At 36.4% G+C, this 17,427-nt stretch overlaps 2 non-coding genes across 2 annotated transcripts; one reads left to right on the top strand and one right to left on the bottom strand.

The window, feature by feature from the left end:
- The first annotated feature begins 10,177 nt into the window (after window positions 1-10,177).
- Window positions 10,178-10,284, top strand: LOC121204409 (small nucleolar RNA R71). Its single transcript, XR_005899334.1, has one exon. It is a non-coding gene; the product is annotated as a small nucleolar RNA R71 (small nucleolar RNA).
- A 5,679-nt stretch (window positions 10,285-15,963) lies between these two features.
- Window positions 15,964-16,070, bottom strand: LOC121204035 (small nucleolar RNA R71). Its single transcript, XR_005898962.1, has one exon. It is a non-coding gene; the product is annotated as a small nucleolar RNA R71 (small nucleolar RNA).
- Window positions 16,071-17,427: the final 1,357 nt, after the last annotated feature.

Raw genomic sequence — 17,427 nt, 5'->3', positions numbered from 1 at the left:
TTCAAAATATCACAGAGTTTCACATCCTCACTAAAGATTCACTCAAATCACTCGAGGTGTTTAAGGACAATAAATGAAGCACTCAATAGTCAATAATGAAAAGTCATTACCATAGGCCTGTATGAAAATCAAATCTCCACCACTATAAATTGAGATGAAACATCAATCAAAACGTCTTTAGAGGGTTGTAACGTGGCTTTGGTTAGAGGGTGTGGTCACAAACTGAAAGAAAGGGTTAGAATCGAGATTGAATTGAAAAATTTCCTAACTAGAAAAATGACTAGTCATCAATTGCGTACAACAGAGCTTTTTCTCAAAATATGGAATTCTACTTTTTTAGCTCAGAAGATCACTACTACTAATATGTATACATGTATTATATATATATTTTAAGAACAAGTCAAATTACAAAATAGAATAAACATAGCTAAGCAACTATTCCAACTCAAATCTCGACAAAAAATATCAAATTAATTTAGGGGATTTCAACAATAATGAGTTATGGGTTAATATTGAGGGTAAATCAATGAATAGGTTGTTAGCTCAAGGGGGTTCACTAAGGGTTAATTGTGAAGGTAGGCTTTTATGGAGTGAGTGGGTTAGACCTAAGTGCCTTTATCATTTTGACATATCAAATCAAATGGTGTGGTCTTGACATGGATAATCAAGCAAGTTCTAGAATAACAATTCAATACTGATGCACTCATAATGAAATGAGCATGAAAGAAATAATAGATGCTCTAAAGGCTCAAGATCTCATAAAAAATTATGGCTTTTTGATGTTTAAACTTGTGAATTCCAACTCAAAATAATACCTAAACTTGGGGAAACAACCTAAAAGTTTTTAATTCTTCAAAAATCAACTTATCATGTTTGATTCCCAAATGTCTTAAAGTTTAAACAATCAATGCATAAATGCATATGTTTTAATTCAAGATATATCAATAAACATTATAGACTAATTGAAATTCATTCTAATAATGATATGAGAAGATCGCATGAGAATAAAACAAAATTCAGGGATTTTTCTGATATGAAAGACCCTCCACACTTAAGATGTACATTGACCTCAATGTACAAAGGTAGATATATTGAAAAAGATAGATTTATAATCATAAGATAGGGAAAGAAGTGAAACTTCCTGAATTTCCTTGAACTGGAGTTTTGGAGAATAATCAGTGTGAGAGTGGAGGAAGATACTCCGGTGGTGGTAGAGGTTCATTAGTCCATAAGTCCTTTCCCGGTGGAGTTTTTAGTTCCTATGCGACGATGAGCTTTGGAGCTCTTTATAACTGCAACAGAATCAGGACTATAAGGAAGCATAATTACTCACAATGAAATAGCTGAAATTGAAAATTGTCAAAACTCAAGATAAAATAGTATAATCAGGAAATAAAAATTAATTTCAAAATATAAAGATAAAGCTAAGATAGATAATAGGTGTTTATAGGGAAATTGGGGCACACGGCCGTGGGGCACGCCCGTGTGCCTTCGTTTCAGCTCGTGTGTTTTGTGGTTTTCGAAATTGGGTGTATCGATGCTCTTGGTCATGTTGTACGACTGTGTCAATCTTCGTTAGCTTCTCCCACGCCCGTGTATGTAGGCCCACGCCTGTGTTAATCTGACAGGTTCGACCACAGGTTCTAGACACGGGCGTGGCGAATGCCCGTGCTATTTTCTCAGGTCAACCACGGTTGTTTTGGCAGATTTGCCCATGGTCCTAACGCACAGCCGTGGCGACTTATCGCATCCCGTGTTGGGGAAAATTTTTCCCTATTTTCACACGGCCTAAGGCACGCCCGTGTGCCTGGCGTGTGTGCTTTAGAAAGCCTGCGTTCTATGAGTCGGTTAGTATGTTAGATGTTAAAACTAAAATTTAAAGAAATTAATATTGTTAGTGCTCGGATTGCCTCTCGAGAAGCGCTTATTTATAGTCTAAGCTTGACTTACCTTTTGGCGAATGGTCATGGTGGTTCGAGGAGTTTATACTCCTCATTCCTGCTATGAATCCCATCAAAATAAGGTTTTAGGAAGGTATTGTTTACCTTAAAGGTGCCGAATTTGGGATGACTTACCTTGACTGTACCAAATGGGAAAATGCTAAGTACTGTAAGAGGAATTTCTTCATTCGATTTGGCAGTGTCAATGTGAGGATCTGCGGCATCAAATGAAACTTTATCTCCAACCTTAAGTTGATTTGGTGAGGCATTGAGGTTGTTCTGGCGTAGTTTTGGTTTATCGTGTTTTCTCGGTTTAAATGTCAGCCATTCATCTAACCCATCAATTCGTAACCTTTGTTCTTCATGGGTAGATTCTTTGTTGTGGATTGAACATGGCTCATGTGTGTCCTTCAAACTTATTTCTTACAAAATAGGTTACACTATATGATCAGTCTTAGTAGAACAATTTGTACAATCACCTTCAATTTTCAATGTGTTGTTCAGGTTACGAGCTTGAAGGGTGATTGTTTCGTCTCCTACACGAAGTGTGAGTTCACCTGTGCCAAAGTTAATAATTGTTCTAGCAGTTGCTAAAAAGGGCCTTCCCAAAATTAAAGGAACGTTACTATCCTCTTCTATATCTAAAACAACAAAATCAATTGGGAATATAAATTTGTCAATTTTAACGACTATGTCTTCAATAATACCCCTAGGAAATCTGACAGTTTTATCTGCTAATTGAATGCTCATCCTAGTTTGTTTGGGTTTCCCTAGACCTAGTTGTTTAAACAATTTGTAAGGCATAACATTGATACTAGCCCCTAGATCAGCCAATGTATTATTAACATTTAAACTACCAATTAAACAAGGAATCGTAAAACTCCCTGGATCTTTTAGTTTGTTGGGTAGCTTATTCTGAAGAATGGCTGAGCAAATCGCGTTTAGCTCCACATGCGACCTTTCATCTAACTTTCGTTTATTTGCTAGAAGTTCCTTTAAAAATTTGACTGCGTTTGGCATCTGCGAAAATGCTTCAATAAACGGTAAGTTAATATGTAGTTTCTTTAAAAGTTTAAGGAATTTACCAAATTTTTCATCTGAGTGGTTTTTCCTTGTCGCATTGGATTATAGCACTCGAGGTTTATATTCTGGACTTACCGATTTTTGTTCGTTTTGGCCTACCTCATTCTTACCTTCTCTTACCACCAGTTCTGGCCTTGGTTTTGCCACTAGCCCTTCCTCATCTTGAATGACAATTGCGTTGAGTTGCTCCCTTGGGTTAGATTCAGTGTTTCTTGGCAAGCTACCTTGTGGTCATTCAGAAATCAACTTGGCGAGCTATCCAATCTAAGTTTTGAGCCCCCAAATTTGGGCCTAATCGGAATAGTAGTTTCATGACCAAAAATATGAGATATAAATAATTATTTTATGATTATTTTGAGGTCTATGATATGATTGCATGATTGTGTGAAAATTTCGTGAAGAAATTCTATGCATAAAGTGCTTAATTTGAAGTTAGGGACTAAATTGAATAAGCTGCAAAACTTGCATTCTAGAAGTTTCTAGTATGAAATTTCTTTGAAATATTAATTAGGAGCTCTTAAATAGAAATTTGACCAATTTCTAAGTTTATGGACAAAAATTGGACATGGATGGAATTTTTGGAAAGTTTAGTAAAAAGGGCATTTTGGTCATTTAGGGGTAAAATGAATTAAAATACAAAATTAAAATCCAATTTTGCTCATCTTCTTCACCATGGATGTGTATACCAAGGGAGACTCCATGGATAGGGTTTTCAAGCTTTCCAAGCTCAATAGTAAGTCCGTTCTAGCCCCGTTTTTCAAGTTCTTTACGTTTTTGGAATCCCGATAACTTGATTAAGCTTATGCTAGCAATAATTCAACCTAGGGTTCGTATTTGGAAAAATACCCATAGGTGAAATTTGTGTATTTTTGTGTTTTATGATAAAATATAAGGTTTTAAATTATGTTAGAAAACTTGTGCTACTCGGTTTTAAGTGAAAACGAGTAAAAGGGCTTAATCGGTAAAAATACCTAATAGTCATAAATGCATGTTAGAGTGAGAATTTGATGTTGTCATAGAAGGGAAAAATGATCAGCATGTCATAAAACATAAGAATAAGGGATGAAGTTTAATTCCCGAGCCTAGGGGCAAAAGTGTAATTATGCAAAAGTTTAGGGGCAAAATGGTAATTTTTGTATTAAAGGCTGTTTTGATGAATGTATGTATTAAATAAATTAATTTGGTATTATAGATCAAGAGAAACGATATTCAAGTCGTGATCGAGGGAAAAACAAAGTTTACAAGGTAATATTTTGTATCGAGGTAAGTTCGTATGATAATAATAATGCAATGTTATGTTTGAATTATATTTCTTACTATTATTGCATATATTGTATGATTTAATATATTGGAAAACTTGATGGAATGGTGTTTATGATGTGGAAATATGACATGAAATGCAAGAAAATGATGATACATGTCAAGTAATATATGAAATATGTGATTTATGTTATGTAATTCTTAAAAGCTGATTTGCTATTTGAGTTGTGTCTTATTATACTATGAATGGACAATTGGTACTATGGATAGTGAGATCGACACTTCGAGTAAATTTGTATATAAATAATCTATCGATTCTTTTTATGTTAATATATTTTGATATCATACGAAATGTGGCAGCCTATCAAATGGTTATTTGATGTAAATTATGAATTTAAATTGATTACGGACAATTTAGTAAAATGTTGAAAAGTGAGGAATTTCCCAGTTGAACCTTCGAAATAGAAACGATACAAATGAACTATTGTGAGGTCACGTGTGTAGTACTAAGTGCAGGCTACTACGTGTACCGGATAATTGGTCGCATGTGTAGTACTAAGTGCAGGCTACTATGCGTACCCGAAAACTATGATCACGTGTGTAGTACTAAGTGCAGGCTACTACGTGTACCAGATTGTTGGTCGCATGTGTAGTACTGAGTGCAGGCTACTATGCGTACCTGATAACTTCGATCACGTTTGTAGTACTAAGTGCAGGCTACTACGTGTATCAGATGGTTAGGTCACGTGTGTAGTACTAAGTGCAGGCTACGACGTGTACCAGATAATTGGTCACATGTGTAGTACTAAGTGCAGGCTACTGTGCATACCAGATAGCTTCGGCTACAAGTGTGGAAATGAGAAAATGTGCAGGCAATTGTGTATATGTTATTATTCCGATGAGTTCAACGGGAAATCGATTAAATGAAAATACATGTGAAAGTGATTATGTGATGAACAAGTGCAAGTATATGTTTATTTGAATTTATGAGCAATATGCTCGATATTTGAGCGAACCTCGGTAAAATGGAATGGATTAAGTGAATTGTGTAAAAGTGAACTTTAGTAGTAAAGCAGTGTTGGACAGTAGCAGTTGTGTGATTTTAAAAATTTACCAAAAATCGTGGAAGTTGAATAAAAATGCGAATGATATATGAAAGTAAATCTCAATGAGTTTATTTTCACATAAAAGAAACAGGGGAAGCAAAATAATTCTATATTGTGTGATATTTGAATTCTTGTGAAATAGAGTCTGGATGAATTCAAGATCCCCTGTTCTGACTTTATAAATTCACCATAAATTTTACAAAAATTATTAAGAGTCATACCTTACATTCATGGATTCCTTATTGAGTCTATTTTTAAGGAAAAGAAACATCATGGTCGTTGGAATTCTGTACAGGGATAAATTTGGTTCGTAGTGCACAAGCGTCAGATTAGTCATACCCTGAAACAGGGGAGACTTTAACTAATAAACTGTACTAAATGGCCCAACCAATAATTCTAGAAAACAATTATTAAGTAGAAATATGGGTCTAGTTTCAGAAAAAATTTACAGAATTGGATTTTGAGTTTTGTACCTAGAGATATGATTTTTTTTTACACTGGGACTCCAGAAAACAGCCTGTCCTGAACATGTGTAATTGTACAATTATAGTGTTTTATCTCGAAAAGCATGGTAGTAATTGCTTATTATTTTCATATGAACATACTAAGCGTAAAGCTTACCCATCCTCTCCATTTCTTTAGTATTGGCAGGTCGGCTCCGGGTTGGAGATCGTCGGAGGCAAAATCACACTATCAAACTATCATTTTTGGGAGAATTAATTTAAATATTAGAAATATCAAGTGAGTGGCATGTATAGGAACTTGGTTTGTGATATGTAATTTTCATTATGATTTTGACCATACGTATTAGTCTGAATTGAGTTATCGTATATGATCATGAGATGTAGTCCTTATCTATTATGGTTTATAAGTTTAACTAATCGTGCCATGTCCTATGTTTTGATGTGATGATATAGTTAGCTTTGTTTGTTATGCATGTGTTCGAAAAGTTTTGAATTAAATGAAATTTTATGGCCTGGTTTTCGTCTATGTGTATTGTTAAGTCTGGTAATGCCTCGTACTCTGTTCCGACCTTGGATACGGGTAAGGGGTGTTACACCCTGGATTGATGCTTGTTGATTTTTGAGTGCCGTCTCGGTATTCTAAAAATGAGTCTCTGACACCGAGATGAATTTGGTTAGCATCTCCTCAAGGTTTGGCTTTTTCTCCTACTGGTATGGTGGTTGCTGAAAGCTTGCAGGGGATGGTGGTTTCTGATTTCCTTGGCCTCCCCATGAAAAATTTGGGTGATTCCTCCAACCTGCATTGTAAGTATTACTATAAGGACTGTTTTGAGATCGAGGATTATTACCCATGTAATTTAACTGCTCGTTCTCAGTGTTGTGGCCATAAGGTGGGTATTCTGAATTGCTCGATCCACCTCCATTTGCTTCGCTCTACATTTGTAACACCCCGAACCCGAGACCGACACCGGAGTCGAACACGAGGTGTTAACAGACTTTAAACCCCTTAAAAAATTTCCCAGACACTGCCAATCTGCGTACTAGTCGCTTTAAAAATCATATCTTGAGTTTCACAACTCGAAAATCAGTTTCGTGATTTTCCATGAAACTAGACTCATATGCCCATCTACATATTTTTTTCTAGAATTTTTGGTTGGGCCAATTAGTACATTTTATTAGTCAAAGTCTCCCATGTTACAGGGATTGACTACACTGACCTTTGTGCATTACGACCTGGATATCTCCCTGTACAGAGCTTCAATACTGATGCCGTTTGTTTCTATAGAAACTAGACTAATAGAGGAATCTATAAATATATGGTATGACTCCTAATTATCTCTGGTTAATTTATAATGAATTTCCAAAGTCGGAACAGGGAATCCAGAAACCGTTCTGGTCCTGTCTCACGAGAACCTGAATATCTCTTAACATACTGTCCATATGATCGTTTCGTTACTTTCCTATGAAAATAGATTCATCAAGGTTTGTTTACATAATTTATTCACTATTTAATTCTCTTCCTACTATTTTTAGTGATTTTTCAAATCTACATCACTGCTGCTGTCAGCATCTGCCTTTAAGGTAGACTTTACCTATTTCATAGTTTCCATGGCCATCCTTGTTAAGCATATCCACACCTCTCAATAACCATATCCATACCAAATAATTATAACATTATACTCAAACATATATAAGCCATTTTCGCATGGCTATCCAAAATTTATACAAGTCCAAAGGGTCCATGACCCACAACAAACGGTAGTCCTATACATGCCATTTCGAAGTTCAACCAAAATTGTACCAAAAAGGGGCTTTGATAGTGTGGGCGACTTTGACTTCTAGATCCCGAGTCCGATAGCTGGAGAACCAAAATCTATAAAACAGAGGAGCAATGAAACGGAGTAAGCAATTATGTTTAGTAAGTTTTGAGCAAGGAATTCCAGCACAACAAAAGTATAGCATTCATATAGCTAAACAGATAATTTCATATGCACAAATTTTGATATCATACTTGCTTCACATTACCAACCCTTATGTACATACACAAAAGATCAACTTAGCCAAAGGCCGGTAGCTCGTTTATCAACTGAGCGAATACTTATTTGTAAGGGCTCAACTAAATTCAAGCACATACGAAACATACCTCAATGTTGGGATGTTTCTAGAGTATTAACTGAAATTTTTACAGCAAGATCATTCATTCCCAAATCACGTACCTTCGGAATTTAACCGGATATAGCTCCTCGTTCAAATGCCTTCGGGACATAGCCCGGTTATAGTAACTCGTACAAATGCCTTCGGGACTTAACCCAGATTTAGTAACTCGCACAAATGCCTTCGGGAATTAACCCGGATTTAGTAACTCGCACCAATGCCTTCGGGCTTAGCCCGGAATTAGTATCTCGCACAAATGCCTTCGGATCTTAGTCCGGATATGGTCACTTAGCACAAAGCCTTTGGGACTTAGCCCGGACATCATTCAAATACCCATGCACATTTAACAATAAATCATGGCACATTCGTATTTCATTTTCGTTAGCAAAACTCAAACACAAGACACTTATCATTCTTGTAATTTCGGCTCAATAGCCACACACAAAGAGCATGATTTTGATTTGCTTAAAACATGATCTAATCAAATCTTAATTTAAGATCTCTTACTCAAGAACTTACCTCGGATGTTGTCGAACGATTCCGATGGCTATTCGACCACTTTTTCCTTCCCTTTATCGGATTTAGTTCCCCTTTGCTCTTGAGCTTAATTAAACAAATAAATTGATTTAATCATTTGAGCATCGAAAAGAGGAACACAAGGCACTTAGCCCATATTTATACATTAGACATTAAAGTCACATATGTACGGAATCATGAATCAAACTCAACATTTTAGCTAATTTTCCCCCTTGGCCGAATTTTCTAAGCCAAGACAAAAGCATCAATATGCTTGCCTCCAACCGAATACATGCAACACCAAATCTTCTTCCTATGGCCGAATATGCATGTCTATGTTGGGGCCGATTATATGCTTAATACTTCCTACAAGTATGGTTACTTGTATTGATTATAAATATCATCTTGTTTCAAGTTCAAAACTTGGCTAATACACACATATATACACTAGTAAAGCATCCTCTCCCTTTCCATCAATTTAACACATGCATTGCTCATTAACATACAAAAGTTATATCCGGCCTTAGCACACAACTTGCTAGCCGATTCTTCCCCATCTAGCAACCAATGCACATATGTGCTCACTCAAAAATGCTAAAAAGGAGATTCAAGAATCATCAATCCACCATCACATGCATCATTAACAAGCTTCATATTTAGCATGCAATGGCATTAACACAAAATCCACCTAGGCCGAATATCATCCCCATGACATAGCAAGGATTTGAACCATGGGCTAATTAGAACTCAAGCTAGCAACTAAAAACATGCATGAATCTCATGGCACAACCTCAAACATACCTTAATCTAGATATAAGTATGGCCAAACCTCCTACTAATCCTCTTCCAAATCAAACATGAAGCAAGAACTCCTTCCTCCTTCCTTAGAATTTTCGGCCAAATGAAGATGAAAAGGATGAACAAAATTTTCTCCTTTCTTTCTTTAACTCACGGCAATGGGGGGGACAACCACACACCTTTTTTTTTGTTCCCATCATATTCCCTTTCATTATTTAATTTCCATGCTCATTATTTTATTTTTTCCACCCATGATGCACCAACACAACATGTCTATGACATGTCTTGCCCATCACCCTTGGTCTACCATGCTTGTCATGGCCGGCCACTACTCATTAGGGGAATTTGACATGCAAGTCCCCCCTTTTTCCACATACACTAATAGGTCCTTACGCATTGACCTATCACATTTTAAAATTTTCTCACATAAGTCCTATTGACTAAATTCACATGCAATCGACTAAATCGAAGCTTGAAATTTTCACACATTCATAATTACATATTCTAGACAATAAATATCACATTCAAACATTTCGGTGACTCGGTTTAGCAGTCCCGAAACCACTTCTCGACTAGGGTCAATTTTGGGCTGTGACAACATTACTGGGTGAACCTGTGAAGAACTAAGAAAACCATCAATTTTCTTATTCAAGAGTTCTACCTGATTAGAAAGCATGGTGACCGACTCGACATTGTAAACACCGGCTGTTTTCGTTGTCTTTGCACTCATGACTTGCCATTGATAGTTATTTAGTGACATCTATTATTGATGGTTCTGCCAGCAGCTGCATCAACCATTTGTCGAGTCGAAGGATTCAAGCCATTATGAAAAGTTTGAACCTGTAGCCAGAGTGGTAACCCATGGTAAGGGCATCTTCGAAAAAGGTCCTTATATCTCTCTCATGCATCGTAGAGTGATTCTAAATCCATCTGCACAAAAGAGGAGATATCATTACTTAATTTAGCCATTTTAGCCGGCGGAAAATATTTTAATAAGAACTTTTCGGTCATTTGTTCCCAAGTAGTGATTGACCCTCGCGGTAACGAATTCAACCACTGTTTAGCTTTGTTTCTCAATGAAAAAGGGAATAACCAAAGGCAAATGACGTCATCAGAAACGCCATTAATTTTAAATATATCACATAGTTCTAAAAAGTTTACTAAGTGAGCATTGGGATCTTCGTCCTGTAAACCATCAAACTAAACAAATTGTTGTATCCTTTGAATTGTGTTAGGTTTCAGTTCCAAAGTATTTACAGCTACAGAAGGTCTAACCATGCTCGATTCAGTTCCTGTTAAATAAGGTTTAGCATAATCATACATAGTGCGCGGAGTAGGATTTTGATTAACAGCAATCGCAGGAGGTAGCGAATTTTCTTGATTTTCAGTCATCTCCTCGGTGGTGGTTGAAGTATCTTCCTCTTGCTCTTCTGTGTAACGTAAGCTTCGCCTTATTTCTATTTGGTTTCTACGAACTGTGCAATCGATCTCACTATCAAAAAGTAATGGTCTTGATGGGTTTCTCCTGGTCATAAACTAGAAAAACCTGTCAAAAGAAAATAAATTAAGAATTAGAAAAGAAAAATTTTAATTGCAATAAAAGTAAAATGGCTAAAGTAATAAAAATTGAGTGTTCCTAATATCTTAGTTCCCCGGCAACGGCATCAAAAACTTGATGCGTGATATTCGTGACAGGTTTTAAATATTTATAATGAATCGTTCTTAAAACTAACTATTATCACGATGAAGGCAAGTGTACCTATCAAACAGTAGTATAGCTTTAGCAAGACGGGATTATCGAACCCAAAGGAACTAAAAGTACTAGTATCAACTTTCTTTTTATTATCTAGCCTAAAAAAATAAAAGGGTTTTGTTTATCTAACTAATTAATTAAACTAAGAAATCAGAGAGAAGAAATTTGGGGAAAATACTTTTTGGAAAACTCGATTGATTGAGATTATACCTAAGGAAAAATCCACCTAGACTTCACTTGTTATTTGACTCTGAATCGGACGATTTATTCATTCAACTTGTTCCATAGAGATCCCTAAGTTATATTATTATCTCTCTCGAGACTAAAAACGTCTAACCTTAGATTGAATAATTGAAATCTCTTTCTAATTAACGCCCTAGGGTTGCATTAACTCGATCTATGGATCCCCTTATTAGGTTTCACCCTAATTCGACAAAATCTTGTCACCCTATCTCTAGGCGTGCAACCAACTCCGCTTAATTATGACAAATTTACTCTTAAACAGGGTCTATTCCTCCTCTAAATAAAAGCTTAACTTGAATCAATATCCTGGAATAACAAAACAAGAATTAAGAACACATAATTAAGAACAAGTCAAATATTTATCATACAATTCAGATAATAATAACAAGATCCATCTTAGGTTTCATTCCTCTTCGATATTTAGGGGTTTTAGTTCATACTAATGAAAGATCACATCTCAAAAGTATAAAAATAACAAAACTTAAGAAAACCCAAAACTCTTGAAGGAACTTGAAGGGAGATCTCCGTTCTTGATGATGAATCTGACTCTTGAGATGGATCAATCGGCTTCCCTTGAGTAATTCCTTGCTTCCTACTCTGCGTCCCCCCTTCTCTCCTCTTCTAAGGTGTATTTATAGGCTTTGGAATGCCTAAGAGCCCTCAAAAGTGGCCTTTCTTGAATAGGACTCTGCTTGGGCTCGACGCCTGTTAAATAGGCACGGGCGTGTGGTCTACCCGTGTGAGTCGTGCTTCGATTTTGCCAAATTGACAGGGTCGTGTGGTCTGCACGTGTAAGGAAGTCTAGGCCATGTTGATTTCGTACGTTGGCCCATTTTCTTTGTTTTTGGCCCGTTTCTCGTTCCTTTCACTCTCCTATGCTCACTTAAGTATAAAACATGAAATTAAGGCATTAGGAGCATTGAATTCACCAAATTTAAGGATAAATAATCCATAAAATGTGCTAAGCATGGGATAGAAATATGTATGAATTACGGTTTATCATTGCTTCAGAAAGATGTGAATGTTGAATGGCCCGAAAAGTGTCAGAAAAGCTTTGATCAGTTGAAAGTTCTATTAACCGGAGCTCCGGTACCAGTTCAATTAGAGTCGACTAAAGAATTTGTCATTTATAGTGATACTTCGATGAACAGTTTAGGTTGTGTTCTGATGCAAGAAGGCAAAGTTATTGCCTATGCTTCGAGATAGTTAAAGCCACATAAAAATAATTATCTGACGCACGACCTTGAGTTAGCCACAATTGTGTTCGCTTTGAAGATTTGGCGTCACTATCTATTTGGTTAAAAATGTCATATTTATTCTGATCATAAAAGTTTGAAATATCTGATGACTCAGAAAGATTTGAACTTGAGATAGAGAAGATGGCTAGAACTGCTAAAAAATTACAAGCTTGTTATTGATTATCATCCGGGAAAAGCAAATGTTATTGCTGATGCATTGAGTCAGAAATCATTGTTTGCATTGCATGCGATGAATACTCATTTAGTTCTGTCCAATGATGGTTCAACTTTAGCTGAATTGAAAGCAAGACCGTTATTTTTATAGTAGATTATTGATGCTCAAAAAGTTGATAATGAAATAATAGCAAAACGAGCTCAGTGTGATTTGGATTCTAATTCTGAATATCAAATTGATAATGACGATTGCTTGAGATTTTGAGGTCGGATTTGTGTTCCTTAAAATTCAAAAGTAATTCATATGATTTTGAACAATGCTCACAATAGTTGTTTATCTGTATATCCAGGTAGTACAGAAATGTATAATGATCTGAAACATCATTACTGGTGGTCTGGAATGAAAAGAGATATCTCTGACTTTATTTCGAAATGTTTGATCTGTCAGCAAGTTAAAGCTGAACATCAGGTGTCATATGGTTTGTTACAACCGATTATGATTCCAAAATGGAAATGGGATAGACTAATGATGGATTTTGTAATGCCCCGAATTTTATGTTTCGGCTTTTGTGATTAATTGACACAATTGTGTATCTGCTTCAGTGGTTAAGTTTTCTAGGTGTGTGTGAGAGGTCCTAAGTTCAAACCTTAGCTTGGGAAAAAATTTGGTTTTTATATGTATGAAGCCTTGTCTTGGGTTATAGGGCTAAAAAGTAATTGGTTGGAAAAGCTTACAAGAATGGGCCTGCTGGTCTGGTGGATAAGGGGAGTGTGCATGTGAGAGAGGTATTGGGTTCGAGTCTGAATGAAGGCATTATTTTTGCTACTAATGTCGTGGGAGTGTTTGAGTTGGCTTGGGATATTAAGCGTTTGCAACAGCTAGGGTTTAGTGGGAGCAAAACAAGGGATTTGGGAGTAACCCAAATCATTCAACTCTCTCACCCTGCTGAATTTTCCCTGCAAATTTCCCCTATCTATATTTTCTCTATTTTCTTTTTCTTTCCAGCTGAAAATCCACTGTTGCTGCCGATTTTTGGCTTTATTTTCATATTAGTTTTTGGTCCTTTTTTGTTGTTGTTACTTTTCTCTGCGTTTGGTGCAAATTCGGTAAGTGTGAGGTGTTTTTTGTCTCGTTTTTATGTTTGTTGAGTGGTTAAGAGGCTCTTTTCTATTTAGGAGACAATCTAGGCGCTATGGATTGTGATAAATCATAATTTATACATAATTTTATCCCATGCTTAGAATATTTTTGGATGAATTATCGTTAGATTTGGTGAATTCGATGCTCCTAATCCTTTAATTTCATGTTTTATATTTAAGAGAGCATAGGAGAGTAAAAAGAAAGAGAAACGGGCCAAAAACAGAGAAAATGGGTCAACATGGGAAATCAACACGGCTTGAACTTCCTCACACGGGTAGTTCACACGCCCGTGTCCGTTCAACAGACTCGAACACGGTTTGAAGCAATCGCACACGGGCGTGTCCCTGTCGAGCCCAAGTCTAATCCTATTCAGAAATGGCCCCTCTTAAGGGTTTAGAAGCATTCTAAAGCCTATATTAACACCTCAGGAGGTACCAAAAAGAGACACATGAAGTAGGAGGCAAGAAATTACTCGAGGAAAGCCAATTGATCCATTTCAGAAGCCGAATTCACCTTCAAGACTGAAGATCTCCCTTTAATTCCCTTCAAGAGTTCTTTATGTTTTGTTATCATTATTCTTTTGAGATGTTTTCTTTCATATATATGAACTAAACCCCTAAATACCTAAGGGGAATGAAACCTAAGACGGATCTTGTTATTATTATTTGAATTATATGATAAATATTTGACTTGTTCTTAATTATGAGTTCTTAATTCTTGCTTTAATATTCCAGGATATTGATTCAAGTATTGATGTGCTTATTCAGAGGAGCAAAAGTCCCTGTCTAAGAGTAGATCTAGCATAATTGAGCAGAGTTGATTGCATGCCTAGAGATAGGGTGACAAGATTTTGCCGGATTAGGGTGAAACCTAATAAGGGAATCTATAGATCGAGTTAATGCAACACTAGGGAGTTAATTAGAAAGAGATTTCAATTAATCAACCTAGGGTTAGATGTTGTTAGTCTCGAGAGAGATAATAATATAACTTAGGAATTTCTACGGATCAAGTCAAGTGAATAAATCGTCTGGTTCAGAGTCAATAACAAGTGAAGTCTAGGTGGATTTTTCCCTTAGGTATTGTCCAAATCATTCAGTTTTCCCAAAAGTTATTTCCCCGATTTACTTTCTGTGCATTCTTAGTTTAGTAATTAGTTTAGATAAAACAAACCCCTTTATTTTTAGGCTAGATAATAAAAAGACAGTTACTAGTAGTACTTTTAGTTCCTTTGGGTTCGACATCCCGGTCTTGCCATAAGCTATACTATTGTTTGATAAGGTGCGCTTGCCTTCATCGTTATAATAGTTAGTTTCCAAGAATGGACATTCATAAATTATAAAACTTATCACGATTCACAACACGATCAAGTTTGTGGCACTGTTGCTTGGGATCTAAGATATTAGGAACACTCGATTTTTATTACTTTAGCCATTTTACTTTTATTGCAATTAAAATTTTTATTTTCTTTTCTAATTTTTTGTTTATTCGCTTCTAGCAGGTTTTTATAGTGCATGACTAGAAGAAACCCGTCAGGATCATTACTTTTTGACAGTGAGATTGATCGCATAGCTCGCAAAAACCAAAGAGAAAAAAAGCGAAGCCTAAGATACACAGAGGAAGAACAAGAGGACGATATTACCACCACAACCGAGGAGATGGCTAAAAACCAGGAAAACCCACTACCTCCTGTGATAGCTGCTGATCCAATAAATCAGAATCCTGCTCCACGCACTATGTATGATTATTCTAAACCCACTTTAACAGGAGCTGAGTCAAGTATAGTTAGGCTTGCTGTTGCTGCAAATAATTTTGAACTGAAACCTAACACAATTCAAATGATCCAACAGTTTGTTCAGTTTGATGGTTTGCAGGACGAAGGCCCAAACGCTCATTTGGTGAATTTCTTAGAGTTTTGCGATACTTTTAAAATCAATGGCGTTTCTGTTGATACCATTCACCTTCGGTTGTTTCCCTTTTCATTGAGGAACAAAGCTAAACAGTGGTTGAACTCGTTACCACGAGGGTCAATCACTACTTAGGAACAAATGACTAAAAATTTTTTACTTAAATATTTTCCGCCAGCTAAAACGGCTAAGTTGAGGAATAATATCTCTTCTTTTGTGCAGATGGATATAGAGACACTCTATGATGCATGGGAGAGATACAAGGACCTATTGAGAATGTGCCCTCACCATGGGTTACCTTTATGGTTGCAGGTTCAAACATTTTACAATGGCGTGAACCCCTCAACAAGGCAACTTATCGACACAGCTGCTGGTGGGACTATCAATAACAAAATAGCTGAAGTGGCTTACGAATTTATTGAAGAGATGTCACTGAATAACTAGCAGTAGCAAGTCATGAGAAACAAAGCTGACGAAAGCAACCAGTGTTTTCAGCCTCGATGCGGTTACTATGCTATCTAACTAGGTAGAACTCTTAAATAAAAAGATTGACGATTTGTGTGGTTCTACTTAGGTTCAACCAGTGATGAGGTGTGCTTCAAATGGAGGAGGAACATACACAGAATTTCAGCTCTTCAACCCTAGATCGAAGAGGAACAAGTCCAATATATTGGTAACAATAATTCTAGACCTCAAAATAACCCATATAGTAATACTTATAATGCAGGTTGGAGGAACCATCCTAATTTCTCGTGGGGTGGTCAAGGAAATCAAAGGCCACAACATCCTTCAGGTTTTCAACAACCGTCTTACCAACAGGAAAAGAAGTCGAACCTTAAGGAGATGCTAACAAAGTTTATCTCAGTGTCAGAAATTCGCTTTCAGAATACAAAAACAACACTTACGAATCAACAAGCGTCGATCCAAGGGCTCAAAACTCAGATAGGACAGCTCACTAAATTAATTTTCGAACGACCACAAGGTAGCCTGCCAACTAACACTGAATCTAACCCAAGGGAACAGCTCAATGCAATTACCATTCAAGATGAAGAAGGGTTAGTCGAACCTGAACCAGAACCAAGGTAAGGAATTGTGGCAAGTAAAAGCAAAAGTGAGGTAGCCCACAGTGAACAAACACCGGTAATTAAAGAGTACAAACCTCATGTGCCATACCCCAATGTGACAAGGAAAGACGCACAGACGAACAATTTGGTAAATTCCTTAAATTATTAAAAAAATTACATATTAACTTACCGTTTATTGAAGCTCTTTCGCAGATGCCAAACGTAGCCAAATTCTTAAAAGAGCTTTTAACAAATAAGCAAAAGTTGGATGAGGCGTCGCATGTGGAGTTAAATGCAGTTTGCTCAGCCATACTACAGAATAAGCTGGCCAACAAATTAAAAGATCCAGGGAGTTTTACGATTCCTTGTTTAATTGGTAGCTTAAATTTTAATAATGCTTTGGTTGATTTAGAGGCTATTATCAATGTCATGCCTTATAAAATGTTTAAACAACTAGGTCTTGGGAAACCCAAACAAACTAGGATGAGCATTCAATTAGCAGACAAAGTAATCAGATTTCCTAGGGGTATTATTGAAGATGTACTCGTTAAAATTGACAAATTCATATTCCCAGTTGATTTTGTTGTTC

Source organism: Gossypium hirsutum, chromosome A07 (assembly GCF_007990345.1).
Source record: "Gossypium hirsutum isolate 1008001.06 chromosome A07, Gossypium_hirsutum_v2.1, whole genome shotgun sequence".
Taxonomy (NCBI): Eukaryota; Viridiplantae; Streptophyta; class Magnoliopsida; order Malvales; family Malvaceae; genus Gossypium; species Gossypium hirsutum.
The sequence above is the reverse complement of the archived record's forward strand: the minus strand, read 5'-3'. Positions and strand labels throughout refer to the sequence as shown.